This window comes from Peromyscus maniculatus, chromosome 1, assembly GCF_049852395.1.
Source record: "Peromyscus maniculatus bairdii isolate BWxNUB_F1_BW_parent chromosome 1, HU_Pman_BW_mat_3.1, whole genome shotgun sequence".
NCBI lineage: Eukaryota > Metazoa > Chordata > Mammalia > Rodentia > Cricetidae > Peromyscus > Peromyscus maniculatus.
Window position 1 is genome coordinate 3,212,501 of NC_134852.1, and position 12,201 is coordinate 3,224,701.

General features: G+C 39.7%; 1 pseudogene; it reads left to right on the plus strand.

Moving 5' to 3' along the window:
* The window catches only part of LOC102907120 (vomeronasal type-2 receptor 116-like), a 91,653-nt pseudogene that overhangs the window by 17,008 nt on the left and 62,444 nt on the right, over positions 1–12,201 (plus strand).

The window sequence follows — 12,201 nt, forward strand, 5'->3', positions numbered from 1 at the left end:
TCAATTGTAGTAGTTCTCCTATAGAATTTTTGGTGTCACTTATGTGTATTATCATATCATTTTCAAAAAATGATACATTGAATTCTGCCTTTCCAATTTATATCTACTTAATCTCATTCACTTGTCTTATTGATACAGCTAGAACTACAAGTACTATATTGAATAGAAATGGAGAGAGTACACTGCCTATCTTGTTTCTGATTTTAGTGGAATTGCTTTAAATTACTCTCTATTTAACTTGATATTGGCTATAGGCTTGCTATCATTTGACTTTATTATATTGATGTATGTTCCTAGTATCCCTACTCTCTCCAGCCTGCTTAGTTTTTAATTACATTTGCATGGAAGCATTTTTCCATCCTTTAATGCTAATTTGGGGGCTATCATTAGTTATGAATTGTGTTTCTGGGAGACTGATAAAATCTGGGTATTGCTTTCTGGTTCAACCTCTTTACCTTTTCTCATAAGTAATATTATGAGGCCACATATATTAGAAGTTACTATTGAACGGCATACATTAATTCCTGGAATTTTGTTTGGTTTTTTTTAAGATGTATCATTAGAGATTTAGTATTCAGACTTATTTTTCAGTAACAATTTCTGGAATTGTTTATTTTTCACTTTGCCAACTTAAATAAATCCATCCTTTGCTTCAGACCTAACTTTTCCTTCATTTGCCTTTTGCAAAATGGGTCTAGTGGTCATAATTTTCTTCAACCATTTTTATCATGAAAAGTTTACCTTTCTCTACCATTATGATTGATAGTTTTGTGGGTATAGTAGTCTGGGAGAGCATTGCAGCTTTTCTATACTTGTAGAATGTCAGCCCAATCTCTTCTGGCTTTCTAGTATCTACTGAAAGAATATGTTGCTATTCTGATGGGTCCCTCTTTGAATACAACTTGATCATTTTCATTTGTAGCTTTCCATATTCTTTCTTGGTTGGGTATATTAACTATCATTATTGTTTTATAACATAGGAAGTTTCTTTTGTGGAGCTTTATATTTGGAGTTCTGAAAAATCAAATAGACTTAACATATATCTATAGAACATTCCAACCAAAAACAAAAACAATATGCATTCATCTCTGTAGCCCATTAAATTTTCTCTAAAATAGACAACATACTAGCATAAAAGCAAGTCTCTAATGTACAGGAAAAATTAAAGCACATCCTGCATGCTGTCAAAGTGTATTATTAAATCAGGATATAAACAACCAAAAAAGGAACACAAATAATGGATGCTAAGTTACACAAATCAGAACCATAACTAAGTGAAGGAAGAAATCTAGAAGCACATTGACATTCCTAGATTGAATGGAAATGAAATCATAACATATCAAAACCTGTGGAACACAAGGAGATCTGTCACAAGAGGAAAGTTTATGGAATTGTGGATCCATGTCAAAAAGAAATGAAAAATTCAATAGAAAGAAGGAATGAAGCCAATACTAGGATTAATAGCATGTTAGTCAATCAACAAAAGAAAAAAGAGAATTCAAATTAATAAAATTAGAGAAGGAAGGGGAGAGATTACAACAGACATTGAGGATATTCAGATGATCACAAGAATATGCTATAAAACACATATATTCCTCAAAATTGGAAAAAAATTAAAGAAATACATGAATTTCAAGATATAAAAATAATGTACAAATGAAGTTACAATTGAAGTTAATAGTTCGAATAGACTATAACATCCAGTGAAATTAAAACATTAACTAAAAATATCCCAATTTAAAATAAAATTTTAAAGTTGGATGGGGTCAGTGCACAATTCTACCAGGCCTTCAAAGAAGAGCTAACATTAATATTTCTCAAACTATTGCACAAAATAAAAAAGAAAGAACATTTACATTTTGAACATGGTATTACAAAAACAACAAACACCTTACTATAAAATGAAGATAAATTAGTGGACAACCATTTATGAACATAAAAACAAATAAAATGCTTGAAAACTGAACTGAATAACACACAAAAATCATTATATACCATGATCATATTGGCCTTATCCAATAGATGCAGGACTGGTTCAATACCTCTAAATCAATTAATGTAACCACCATTAAACACACTAAATGACAGGGAAAAATGAATCATCTGGTTGAATGGAGTAAGGCCTCTAAGAAAAATCCAACATCACTCCATGATGAAAGTCAAGGAGAAAATAGGTACAAATAGAATAAAGTCTGTTTTCTTATCAAATGAGTTTAAGGTGTTATTCATCTCCTCTTCTACATAACCCAACAATATGAAGAAAATAATATTGCATTTATATGAATCACTAAAAGCATGTCAACAGAGAATGAACTTTGGCACACAAATCAAAGAACTATGTATAAAATACAAACTTAATGAAACAAGTCTTTCAAATATTATATTTTTTTATGAAATGTCATATTCTTCCATGTTTGTGGAAATTGGGTGGCTACAGAGTGCAAGTTATTTTCCTCACTAGTGACTCATATTAAGAGAATGAGTAGATATATCAGAAGGTAACATGATTGCAGTGCAATATAAGAACTGAGTTGACTTTTGCAGGTCATAAAAGCAAAATGGGGGACGGAACATTACAGTGCAGATGTGTAAACCTGTTGCTTTTAGAGAAATGAGTGGGAGAAGCAGGAAAAATCCAAATTATGTGCCACAAAATATGTGTTGTTAAATACAGATGAAGATAACAAGCCCTATTTGACATTTTCACTGTCTAGAATCATGTGCATGCACACACACCACAGAAAAACATATACATGAATCACACAACACACATAAAAATGAATTGTTAAAGAAATGTCAACTGATATTCAGACAGATTGAATGGCCTGGAAGTTCCTGAGTTAAACAATGTCTTAGTAACCAGTGGCTTGTTCAAGAAACATTTTTTCAGGGTTTTGCAGTTTGAAAGTTGAGTGCTAGGAGATCTAAAGACCTACTTCTAACTCATGGGCAGGATTTATCACAGATATAAGGCAACTGATTCTTTGCTTACCCTCTCAGAGCTCAAGTCATTGGGAGGTTCACATTCAGGGTTTTTCATAGTCTTAAAGAAATAAAAACAAAGAGTTTTTTAAGTCATATAGTAATTTAATACAGTAGAAGCTTCTTAAAATATATACATATATGAAAGAAATCTCAATGGAATCACCAAAAAACCTGGGAGCAAAAGCCCCAACAAAATATTTCACACCAACAGACAAAACTTCCAATTTAGAGAAAGGTTACTTGAGTTGTTATCAATATGGGGCCCCTGGAAATGCCCAAACAACCAAGGCTACTGCTAAAGATATTGGTTGCTCTCCACAAATTGATGGTAAAGCCCCATTGATAAAGACATTACTACAGGACTCATTGAACATGGAGAAGTTGAGCTAGTGCCTAACTGACCCGTCCAGCAGGCCAGGTTATTCGAGGGTCTCGAGGAGGGACCACCTGTGAATCAATGGGGGGCGAGAGGGAAAGGAGACCAAGCGCGTGAAGAAAGACAAAGCAGTCTGAGTTGCGTCAAGGTCTCGGTTTATTGACTGGTGTTAGAGCTTATAAACAGGGCTTCAGGTAGGGAGGGGGAGCAGGAGTGAGGAGAGGACAAAGAAAATTCCTAAGGAGGGTCAGCAGGAGGTCTCTTTGGTCCCAGGCCCCTGCAGCTAGCTGATTTAAAGAGGTTTATTTAATCCTACATTCCTAGGTTAGACTAAAAGCCTCTTATTTACACGAGGCTTGATAAATCGTGGCAGGTAACACAAGGTTCAAGACACAGCTGTCCAGAGTCGGTCTCCAACATATCCTCCTCTTTTCTCAAAAATGGACCAAGTCCATGTGATCGGGGTTGCGGAGGTCCGAGAGAGCCTCTGTCTTAGGCTATACAGGGGGACTCCCACGCATGGCAGGTGCCATGTTGAGCCGGTCTCAACGACCTCTGTACGCTGTTGTCTCCTGCGTGGGCCCTGTACTATTCCCGTCATTGAGTACTCTCTAGCAAGACCATGGGGACGTTAGGGCTTTAGGACACTGAATCTGAATCCTTGATGGGGCTCCTGGCCGGCCTCCTAGGAATCTACTCTGTGATAATGAATCGAGACGTGTCATGGTAAGGCCGAATCAATCTGATTTTTGATAAACTGAGTCAACCGCTGAAAGGCCCAGGGACCAAAGGTAATGAGAAGGAGAAGGAAAATAATCAGGGGTCCAGGAGGGTGGGGATCAGGGTAGAAAGCCAAGGGGATTCTTTAAAGCTTTTGTATAGAAGAGCAAACCCTGCTCCTAAGAGCAAGAGCCGCATCTTACTGAAGCCCCATAAAGGCTAATAAAGGAAAAACCCACAAGATTACAATTCCCATACAATTTCGTTTCACAAGATCATGGTCTGGGTACAGAGTGATCACAGATGGGTAATTTGCATCAACAGGTACATTTTTCCTGAAACCTCAAGGGAGGGGTATTAAGGCGGGAGTGGAGTTTACACAAAGGTCACAGTGGTCCTTCCTGGAACACCTGCAACTATCCCAGTCACAGTTGAGCACATCTCTTAGCAGAAATCTCTTTACATTGTTATATGGTTGCAGGGGAGATTGAGTAATGGCTAAGTCAGGTTGCCCTTGGAACTAGATTTTTAGTTTCTCATTTTTTGGTGCTTGAAGTTTTCTCTTTTCCTGAGGCTTGGGGGTGTAAGCCTGAAGGGCTAGGGTCTTTCACTCCCCCATTTCTTTTTGGCAAATTTTAATCTTAAAATTATGGCATTACATTTGGTACCTCATGGCCTATTTTAGTAACTCATGGCCTGTAATGGTCATGCATAGTTCATGTACAATTAGCCATCTTGTCTCTATGGCATGGAGTTTTTTTGACCCAGCATTTCAGCCTCTTTTGAACAAGGAATTGGGACGACGTATTCTCTTCTGGAACTGCTTCAAGCTGGCATTGGGGCGTCATTATCAGGGCCCCTCCCCCAAAAGGCTGAAAAGCTGGTCAAAGACTGGGCAGGGGGCATTTGTCAGTAGCATGTAGCTGCCTGACACCATAGTGACAGAGAAGAATCATGTTAGCTGGGCTGGTCCACGTTAGCCTTTAGCACGTCCGGAGTCCACAGTCATCTGGAGTGGTGGAGTCAGCAACTGAAACTTGGAGGTGTCTGACAGCCAAGTAGAAATCTGTTGAGACAGATTTAAACTAGGAACAGAGGTTAAAATTTGTGAACTTATTTGGAACCCTTAGGTTTATACCCTTAGTAAAAAGCAGTAATCCCAAGACCAGGAGAGAGGAAAAATACCATCTTTAGGAATACTTATCTGGGGTTCTTTCGACCTCTGTGGAGTGGGTCTATGTTTTTATGACTCTTTTGATCCTTTGAGGCCTTTTTGCAGAATGACATAAAAGTTTTAGATACATTAGTATTACCAATCTGTACTGAAATCCATATTGTAGACAAAGCAGATAATGGGTATCTGTAAAACAGCAGAAGTAGACTTATACCTTTGAGTCCCAACAAGAACTACAGATTTGGGCATTTTACTTCTGTCCAGAAAGCCAGGTGTAAGTTGGACAGAGATTTTTGGCCTGGTGAGAAGCACTTTTAGGTTTACATTTAGACATATCTAGATGACATCTAAAACAAATCCAAAATGTTGAGTTTGTGACTGAACAGTAAGTGGTCATTGCTCTATCAGCTCATCAGGACTCCTAAATGTTAAGCTCTGAACCATAGAACAGGAGAGTAATCTGAATCATATCTTATTTTAGACTCATATCCAAACCTTTATGATTTATTTAAATTTTTACATCTTAGAACATTTTCTTTTAAAGTGAGCTAACAGGCTAGCTATGGCCTTGCAGAAGGATCTGGTTGTCTGATGCTGCCATGCTGACAAAGTTAGAGCTAGCCTAGCCATCAAAGATCTGAGAAGGAGGCCGAGCGGTGGTGGCGCACGCCTTTAATCCCAGCACTCGGGAGGCAGAGCCAGGCGGATCTCTGTGAGTTCGAGGCCAGCCTGGGCTACCAAGTGAGTTCCAGGAAAAGGCGCAAAGCTACACAGAGAAACCCTGTCTCAAAAAACCAAAAAAAAAAAAAAGATCTGAGAAGGATAAACTATATCTGAGTGCAGACCAAGAAGCATCCAATCCTATAAATTACAGTGATCAATCCCTACCCAGGTCTCTATAGCGTTGGAGGTACCAGTCAGAACAACATCAATCTTCTACCACCATCAAGCCCATAAGGCAGAGTACCTTTTCTGTGGAATAGGGACACGGAAGACTGACAGTGTCCTACTACTTGTCCACAGTCTGGGCTGGGTCCTGGAGGCAGGTGTTGCATTGGGGCATCTTGCCCTGTGGTCAGTGTTGTTTGCAATTCAGGTGGCATCTTCTTGTCATTCCATATCTTCTTTGGAGACCTTGGGAGTCATTGCTAGGATCTGGGGAGCTGGGAGTCTCTGTTTCCGATAGTAAGTTTTTAATCAAATAATTTAAATGTCATGTTCATCAGATCATTGACAGGTTTGAGGACCATTATCTATTAAATGTATCTGAGCCAAACAAATAATCTAGGCCTAATCTTGAAAATATCTCTAAGTTTGGTAATAATGACCAGGCTAATTTGTTCTCCTATAGATATATTAGTCATATATACCTGTCAGTTTGTTTTTATTTAAATAGAACCGTTTATGCTTTAAACTAGTATCTGGATAGCCAGATGACTAGTATTAACTTGTATTCCTTGACACAGAAGGACATGCATACAAACTCAGACATTCAAAACCAAACATACATGTGGCCACATTTTCATTCATACCTGCAGAATAGACAGACATTTTTAAAACTATGACCCTTTGGAGTCTCCATGTAACAGCAGAATAGCAAGAGAAAGAAATCTGAAACATGTTTACTTAAACTTTAAAGTTAGACCTTAAAGTTTCATTATATTTTTTTTTCAAACCCTCATGACATGTTTAAGCCTTTAAATTTTTACATTTTAAACTGTTTCCTCATATCAAAAATCATTTATCTAAACTTTTGTCTTAACCAACAATAATTTGAAACCAATTTTCTTAAATGATGGCAAGTATTTGTAACACATTGAACTCAAATGACCAAAACCCATGTAAATTTTTATTTTTCCTGTGGAAACAAAGCATAATTTCCCCAGTATCTTGAACTGGTAATTTAACATTTCTTTTTTAAGCAATATCATTGTTATGCCCAGGTCTCTGTCTCCTCCCCAAAGAAGCCATCAGAGACCTCAGGTACAGAATGCAAAAGCAAGGTTTTTTTAAATGAAGTTTACAAGCCTCGGCAGGGGGGCTTGTTCCAAACCTCTCACACACACAGCAGGGAGGTTGGAAGGAGCAAGAGCCTTCTTTGTGAGGCTAGCACAGACCACATAATTCATCTCCCACCGCCCACATCCCTCTTTAGGTTTATATCAGTAGTTTTTCATGTTATCTTTATTTCTCATTTGTTTAGCAACCGTGTTTAGGAGTTTTATGAGCTGTCTCCCGGGTTTGGGGAGTTTGGGGAGTTTGGGATGTTTTATGACCACTTAGTCTCTGTCAGATGGTCATATATCCTAACTCTGTGTTTTCTTAAGTTTCTGTAGTTGATAAAGCCACCTGGAAAAAGGCGTCTAAGTTCTTATCTACATTTAAGAATCCTGGTTTTAGCTTCTCTTTGTCTGTAGGGGATGAAGTTGTGGGGGGGGAGGTTACTGAGGTTTCAAAATCAGGACAGAGAAGGGTTAACAAGAGAAATTCCTAGCTGGCAGAAGAGACTTTGAAGTTATCACAGTAAAGGAAGGGAGGGGGAGCAGTGGTCATAAAGTATCTCCTTGGCTGCCAGTGTTCCTGAAAAAAAGTTTTTGTTAACTCCTCTGACTAAAGTCAGATTCTCTGTTCAGTGTTCACACAGTTTTCTCAGTTGCAGGCAGCCATTGCCCTGTCCAGAGCAGGACATGAGAATCTTAGCCCACCTGTACCCAGAGCACGCACCCCCACCTTCGTGAGAGCAGCCAGCTGCCTGCAGTCCTGATAGCAAGAGAGCTAGGGAGGGAGGGAGGTGGCCCTCGCTGTGCCTCTCTCTCCTCCCCGCAGGAAAATAAGGGAGATGAGTAGTAGAAACAGATGACATTTACACAGACAATCCAAGTGCCAGCACATCAGCACTGAGATGATGATGGCCTCACTCACAGCAAGCAAGCCCCTCGATTGTGGCTCGCACATCCTTCTGGTGGGCTAGGCAAAGGTCTAGTGGAGAAGAAGGGGACTGTCCCATAGCGTCCGTCACAGTCAAGTCAACAATGAGAACAGTTAACACACTACACACAAGACCAAGGGCACACGAAAGAAAAACTTTGCCCCAACGAGACAACCAACAAAGCTCCAAGAACAATGACAGCCTGATGTGCTCTGTGGAGAGTGACCCTCCAGGCTCAATCACACCAAAAACAATCCAGATCAAACAGACATCAGGGGGCTTTCACATCCCTGTCAGTCAGACATGTACCTTATTTCTTGGAAGAGAAACAGAGTGTAAAGTAACAATGACCACAATAAAACATACAACAACAAAAAAAAATCCCCCACAAAATGGCTCTAACAATTTCCTGGAACAAAATACAAAGTGGCACTTCCTCCCACCATGGGGAAAGGTACCCAAAAATGCTCCTCTCCTGAGCACTCCCTGGAGGAGACTCCTAAAATCAAATGGTCACCTCTGAGGTGGCCCCAAATGGCTTGGGACTAGGGGGTCCCTTGCCCAAATCAGGGAATGAGACGTCTCTCTTTCCCTCCCAGGATCACTGTCCGGACACGTCTGTCCCAGTGAGAGCCTGCAAAGTACAAATCAGTCGACTGGCACAAAACTTAACGAGACAAGACAGAGACAGAGACAAGACAGAGAGCGCTCTTACCGGTAGATGTCAATAAACCTCTGGACCCTTGAGAGTCCCGGTGGGTCTTTTGGTCTTTTGTTCAATGTGATTTGTGACAACCTCACTCTTACCGTCTTCTGGGATGGACACATCATTTAATAGGTCCTCAGCAAGTGCCAGAAGATGTGACACCCTACTATCCTTTTCTGAATCCTTTAAAACATCTCTGATTACTCCATAGAAACTAAAGAATGCATCGGGGACGTACTCTCTGTCCTTAAGCAAGTTATTGATAGCCTTTCCAACTTTATTCCATGTCAAAGGGTGGATGCCCGGGCCATTAATAACCAGCCAGGGACATTTTTCTTCCACAAAATAGAAAAACTTAATTAAATCTTTTTTTTCTTTCTTTCTTTTTGACTCTTATTCCCCTCTCCCTGATTTCTTCATTTCCTTAATGAAGAGAGCCTCTTTAGAGAGTGCTTTACCCATTGATTGATGAACGGCACTTACCTCAAGGCTGCCCATGGCGCACGAGTGATGCTGTTGGGGCACCTCTACCCTAGTGAGTCTGGCCAGACCACATTTTCTCTTCGCCGTCCAGTAGTGAGCCGCCGTGCCTTGAGCCCCACGTTCGGGCGCCACTTGACCCGTCCAGCAGGCCAGGTTATTCGAGGGTCTCGAGGAGGGACCACCTGTGAATCAATGGGGGGCGAGAGGGAAAGGAGACCAAGCGCGTGAAGAAAGACAAAGCAGTCTGAGTTGCGTCAAGGTCTCGGTTTATTGACTGGTGTTAGAGCTTATAAACAGGGCTTCAGGTAGGGAGGGGGAGCAGGAGTGAGGAGAGGACAAAGAAAATTCCTAAGGAGGGTCAGCAGGAGGTCTCTTTGGTCCCAGGCCCCTGCAGCTAGCTGATTTAAAGAGGTTTATTTAATCCTACATTCCTAGGTTAGACTAAAAGCCTCTTATTTACACGAGGCTTGATAAATCGTGGCAGGTAACACAAGGTTCAAGACACAGCTGTCCAGAGTCGGTCTCCAACACCTAACTAGAATCTTTGCTTCTATACACTAGTGTCATGTAACTGGAAAGCAGTCTGCAGGGAAATTGCATGGAGGTAAACAAAAACCTAACTTATAGACCTCTCAATTTACAATGATGTCCTGCCTGCAAGATATACTGGTGCAAAATGGCTCAAAGCTTGAGGGATTAAAAAACCCATATCTGATTGGATTTTAGGTTCACTCCATGAGATGGAACCCAACCCTTCTCAGAATGTCAAAAACTAGAAACAAGATAGGCCATGGAACCAGGGAGAAACTAAATACTATTGGTTTGCTAAAGATATGTAACAATAAAATGTCTCCTAATGTTATTCTGCAATATTCATAGATCATTGTATCACTCAGTTATCATCAAAGATGTCTCCTCCATCCGTGGAACACTCAGTCCTAAATGAGATGTCTTCTTAAAGTCCCTCTTCCCTTAGGGCTCAGGGAACCCTATAGAAGAGGAGGTGGAAAGATTGTAAGAGTCAGAGAAAGTGACTCAGTGAAAGAAACAAGACTTTCTCAACATAGCAGGACTGATACACATATGAACTCAAGAGACTGGGAAGGATACACAGGGCCTGTACTACTAAGACAGATGGGTTGCCAGCATTGAGAGGGCAAATGGACACAAGCCCTCATCTTTAATTCAGAAGCCCACTCTGATGTCACAAGCCTCCATCCCTAACCCTGTTGCAAATACAATAACTAGTTTTCTTCAAGGGAGTCTCGTTGGGTATACAAACAATTCTTAAGTGCAGGCCCCCTGCTCAGTAGTAGATGGAAAACAAAAAATAAACTTAATAACATTTGTGGATTTTAAATTTTTTAGGATTATATGACTTTTGTGTACAATTATTGTTTCTGATTTCTTTTCATGATTTTCTGTGTATGAAAATGTGTGCCTTGGTGCTGGAGAGATGGCTCAGAGGTTAAAAACACTGACTGATCTTCCAGAGGTCCTGAGTTCAATTCCCAGCAAACACATGGTGGCTCAAAACCATCTGTAATGAGATCTGGTGCCCTCTTCTGGCCTGCAGGCATATATGCATGCAGAACATTGTATACATAAATAAATAAATAAATGAATAAATAAATAAATAAATAAATAAATAAATAAATAAATAAATAAATAAATAAATAAATAAATAATCTTTTTAAAAAAAGAAAGAAAATGTGTGCCTTTTCCTCTATTCGGTTTCTTGTCTTTTTTCTTTGCATGTTTTTCTTCTGTTTGTTTAATTATTTTATCCAATTTTGGCTTCGTTGTTTCTATTTTAATTTATCATGTTTTTTTGGTAGCTGTTAGTTTTCTAATGAGAGAGGATCAAGGGTATAGATTTGAGCAGGAGGGGAATTGAGGGGAACCTAGAGTAGTTGCTGGAGGAGAAACTGTAATCAGATCATATTGTATGAAAAAAATCTGTTTTCAATTTGCTTGCACATATGTTATGTTTGTGTGGTGTGAGTATTCCTCCTAAATATTGTTCTACCTTCTGTGTAGGTTCAAGTTGAGGAACTACAAATGTATTTTGACCATGATGTTTGCCATTGAGGAAATCAATAACAATCCCTATCTTTTACCTAATACATCCCTGTGATTTGAGGTCCATAATGACCCAAATGACCAAAAGGCCACTCTGGCAACTCTTTTTGGCTCACTTTCAGGGAATGTCTATGGCATCCCTAACTACAGATGTGTAAGAGAAGGCATGTCAGCTGCTGTACTTACGGGACCGTCATGGGCAATATCTGAATACATATGGACACTGCTGGATCTTTACAAATTTCCACAGGTGAGAAAAGGTGATGGGCTAGGACATGATGTCAGCTCTGCTTGGTGACATTCAGCTGTCTGTGAAGAAATGAGGCAAGCTTGAGTAACTCTTCATGGATAGGGAAATAAAGCAGATGCTGTGTGTGTGTGTGTGTGTGTGTGTGTGTGTGTGTGTGTGTGTGTGTGTGTGTAAGAGAAAAACTGTATGTGTAACAGAAAAAAGGAAAAATGGAATAAAATAAAATAAGGGAATTTTTTTAAATCTCATTATAGAAGCTGCAGTGTGAGACAATGATTCACGCTGTGAAGCCCTTTGTGCATTTATCTTTACTTGCAAGTGTTCATGGCAAAGAGTCATTTGAGCTGGGCCCTCCCAGTCAATCATTGATTAAGAAAATGACCTATAGCTGGATCTCACTGAGATATTTTCTTTCTAGGGGGTGGGAGGCTTTAAGACAGGGTTTCTTTATGTATCCTTGGCTATTCTGTAACTAACTCTGAAGATCAGGCTGGTC